Source organism: Vespula pensylvanica, chromosome 3, assembly GCF_014466175.1.
Source record: "Vespula pensylvanica isolate Volc-1 chromosome 3, ASM1446617v1, whole genome shotgun sequence".
Lineage (NCBI taxonomy): Eukaryota > Metazoa > Arthropoda > Insecta > Hymenoptera > Vespidae > Vespula > Vespula pensylvanica.
Window position 1 is genome coordinate 3,678,292 of NC_057687.1, and position 4,690 is coordinate 3,682,981.

Consider the following 4,690-nt stretch of genomic DNA (forward strand, 5'->3'; position numbering starts at 1 on the left):
TAACAATAACAATAACAATAACAATAACAATAACAATAACAATAACAATTACAACAACAACAAAAATAACAATAACTAGAATGACAGAAATAACTATAACGATAACGATAACAAAAATAAACGAAATGCAAGGACAATAATCTTAGCAATGACAACAACGATAACAAAAATAATAATAATAATAGTAATACGAATAATAATAATAATTATTATTTTTATTATTATTATTATTACATTAATAATAATTATAATAATTATAATAGTAATAAAATAATAAAACGTAACAATCAATACATGCTGATTTTTGTCATTTGATATTTTACTAATCACTGCTACTTCCTTAAAAATATACACAATTTTATGAAATATTAAAAACAATTTTTTGTGCAAAAGAAATTCTCACTTACTATCCGCAACAATGACTCGGATATAATTTATTCTGCGAAAGTGTCTAGATGGGTATACATAGTGTACGATATACATGTAAGAATTTATAAAGAAGGCATTTATAATGAAGGATTTACGCAATATCTATCGTATTATTTAACTTGACTTCCTTGTCACTGAACTGTGTTAACTCATTACATAACTTTAATATAAGTACAAGCAGTTCAAGGTTTAGTGTGATGTGTATTCATTTCCATTAGAATGATTTAGCATAGTCTTATATATACGCGATAGGTTGTGTGTTATAACGAATATTTTCCACTGATATATAGCCTTGCTATAAAAAGAGATCTATCGCTAACGCTTTCAATAATTATGAAGAAGTAAGGTTAGTTTGGTTTCAGTTCAAAATTCTATAATTATATCACACAGAGAAATGAGAAAAAAGAAGAGATTATAAATAAGTACAAATAGAAAAACGAATCGTATATATTTTTCAGAAATGTGAATCCAGAATCTAACGAAGAAGATGCTATTTCAGGATTAATTGCTTATTTTCCGAGATACAAAAATGCGGAGAGATTAAAAGATAATTTTTTTATCGCAAGGACCATATCACCGATTATGATTGGTGTTAAAGACAAGGCTTCTAAAATACATGTTCATACGATTTATTTTATTTAATGAAATAAGCTAATAGTCGCCAAGTTTTGCTCCTATCATCTTATCTATTTTCAGAATTCATACTTTTCATTTACTCTTACTGTTTATTAGCACATTATATAATAATTTTAATCTTACTCATATCTCCTACTGACTTTCCATTTTAAAATATTTTATATATTCCGATCAAACGTGAAATATTTTTCATTAGATAATATTCTTTTATTGTCGACAAGCTGCGCCATTCTCATAAGAATTCGTAATTTAATATGTCGATATGATATCGTATGACATAAACCAGAAATGAAAATGATCTTAAAATGAAGAAACCTGCCTTTTCCTTCTTTTTTTACTTACAAATTCATTTTACTGTTACTGACCAGAATATCATATACAATATACAAACTTTCAGAAAAAAATGTTACATACGCTGGATAAGATGTAAACTTAATATTTTTAATTAAAAAATATCTAATTTTCCACGACGGACTTTTTTGCTATTGAATAATATCGACGTAATAATTAATTAGACTAAAATACGAGAAAGTTCAAGTGCGAAATGCATACATTTTCATTTGAAAAAATTTAAAATAAAGAGTGCAGAAAGAATGCAATGTTGCGTCAGATAATGAATTCTTTGAGAATGCTTATTACATTGTTATAAAACTAAATTCATCGTCGACGATTTCCATCATATTAAAAGCTATGAGAAATTCTGCATTCAATTCTAATTTCTACACTATATTTTGCGTGGAAAACTGAGAAACATTAAAACGTCATGATGAGTATGAAGGATATGAAAAGACAAAAAAATCTTATGTATTTTTCCAATATACCAATGCAAAACATGGAGAAAAAGTTGTTCTTTCCGGATTCGCTGATTTCCGGAATCAAACAATGTGATGCAATTAAAAAGTAATCCTTTAAAATGCAAACATTGTATCACCGAAGACAAACTAAATTAGACCTGAAAATAAGATACCAATTATACATATTTTATTTACCGATGTAAGCTAGCTAACATTAATATTTATCTACCATTATATTTTTTAGAAAGATCTGGAAATTTCATGATGAACCGACAAAGTGAACAAAATTCAGAAATCCCATACAATACTTGTTTAAAATTAAACCAGCTCATACGATGGATGTTACGTGTAGAATCATGCTCGAATATACTTATGCAACTACAGTAGATGCTGGGTTCAATACAGAAGATATTCGTGGAACAAGCATAGGTGAATACATCAATATGTATTTTATATCGATACGGGGAAATCTTTGCCTTGTGGCTACCTTCAGGTACGTGATACACTCAATATATAGAATATCGATTACTTATCACATCATTATTAATCAACTGATATAAATAAAATTATTTTTTTCAGACATTTACCAAATTTTTGTTAATTCTTCTCCCGAACTGTACCTGATAGTTGCAGTTCAGAAAATGCAGCAACAGTACCATGTGTATATTGCACATGCATAGCTGTACTTTACATTAACGGAAGAATGCTAAAGAGTGAAAGAATCTTTAGCCATGCTGGTTATGGTGAAATTGTCGGAGTAACTACTAACATAGCCCCCCGTGAAGGCTGTGAAGTAATTACTACGGTCGATAAACCAGAAAAAAGTAAATTCATTAAAGAAACATTTTCTAGTATCGAATAACATCACATTGAAAATTCTCGAGATACTAACATGAAAAAAAAGATTTTGCAACGAATCGTTGTTGCAGGTGTAGACCTTGTCCTAAATACTTTAGTAGAAGATAACTGTAATCGTCTCTGCGTTGTTCATCTATAAATGACGATTTTTGGAAATTAGAGACTTCGGTTTTGCGGCGAATAATCAATAGAGCATCGTATCTTTATGAAGAGTGTCAGTTCTCATGGTGCAATGTTCCTTGGAACTATGAACACAAATGACAATGCCAAAATCGAAATTTATTTAACATTGAACCAACTCATTAAAGAGAATACGAATCGATAATTAGGATAGTCTTCGGTAAATATCAAGTAGTGGCAGTGCTTAGATTCATACCTGCAAGAAACCTTATTGAGAAAATAAGTTGACATTTGTTGTTTTTTCGTATTTTACTTATTTTATATTATTTTATGTCTTTAAATATTTTATTAATCGTGGAACATGTTTTTGTTTTAACAATATAAATTTTGACCTGTAATCCACCTTAAACGTCATAGGAACTCATAAACCTCCGTGAAGAGAATAATCCACTAAATACACGCATTCAGGCTGAACCTTCTTATACTTGTATTTCAAACAAAGTTACATAGTCCTTGGTAGTTTAGGAGGAGTTGTTTTGTAATTAATCATATGATTGATTATATCAAATGCTCAGAATATAGTCCTTATTTCGCGAAATGACATAAAGAATGGTTATTAATACATGAGAATCATATTATGGAAATAACATTGCAAAATGTCAAGATTCTGGTTCGTCTCGATGCGATTAAACGAGATGGCTGCGAACTTATGCTGAAAACAGCGACTGATCCGGTTCCAGTTGATGCTACATCAACCTCACGGTCCATTTGACAGATAATATTTGTAAATACTAAACATCGTAAACTTTTGAGGAATAGAATGCTATTTCTAAGCTTTCTTACATCTCTTACACCTATTATAAAAATCATAAAAATACATGCTGAAGCTGAACAATTTAAAAATTCAAATATTTTCTATATTAAAAATTTTGCTTTTCGATATAACAATCCTTCGCGATTATAGCGTATATACTTTCATGAAGAATTTAATACTATCCCTTCTGATACTTTTTGAGCAATTCAAAAGTCCATATATTCTTCATATTCATTCCAAGTTCTGTTACTTCAAAGCGTTATCTATGGTATGAAAGCTTTCGGATAAAATGATAAACACATGTGCGCGCGCATACGCACACGCACACACACACATGCATCTGAAAAATATAAATTTACCTCACTAAAATGTCATATATGATAAGTAAACTTCCAGAAAAAATATAGTATACAATAGGTACAATATAAACTTACATAATTGCAATTAAAGAATATCTATCTTCTAACATTGGAAGTAGATTTTATTGGTGTAAAATAATGTCGTTGCAATAACTTACTACAATAGAATAACAGGAAGTTCAAGAGTTAAATGTATTCATTCATCAATTCAATACGTTAAAATCAAAGAGTAAAGAAAAAGTGCAATATAGCGTCAGATAATTAAATCTTTGACGAAGGATATTACATTGTTATAAAAGTGGATTGATCGTCGATAATTTCAGTCATAGTAAAAGCATACAAGTTGTTTCAAATAGATCTGATTACTATATTACATATCGCAGTGAAAATCGATATATAACAAAATATCATGACAGGATATGAAGATACCAAAATATCGTACAAATGCCTCTCTTATGCCAATCCAGAACCAGGCGAAGAAGTTGTTATTTCTGGAATCGCGGGTAGATTTCCAGAATCCCAAAATGTGAAGGAATTTAAAAATAATATTTTCAACTGCAAAAATTGTGTCACCGAAAACCAATGGAACTTAGGTATCAATTCCCGTATATACTAATTTCATTTATCAGAGTAAGCTATTTAACGTTAACATTTTCCCATCGTTATGTTTTATAAGGTAA

At 29.3% G+C, this 4,690-nt stretch overlaps 2 long non-coding RNA genes across 2 annotated transcripts; one reads left to right on the forward strand and one right to left on the reverse strand.

Moving 5' to 3' along the window:
- Positions 1-1,883: 1,883 nt before the first annotated feature.
- On the reverse strand, positions 1,884-4,163 carry LOC122628062. The gene is made up of 3 exons (XR_006326973.1): positions 4,086-4,163; positions 2,447-3,991; positions 1,884-2,017 (listed from the first exon to the last, which is right to left on the reverse strand). It is a non-coding gene; the product is annotated as an uncharacterized LOC122628062 (long non-coding RNA).
- LOC122628063 lies at positions 1,892-2,865 on the forward strand. Its single transcript, XR_006326974.1, has 4 exons — positions 1,892-1,965; positions 2,104-2,352; positions 2,439-2,683; positions 2,789-2,865. It is a non-coding gene; the product is annotated as an uncharacterized LOC122628063 (long non-coding RNA).
- Positions 4,164-4,690: the final 527 nt, after the last annotated feature.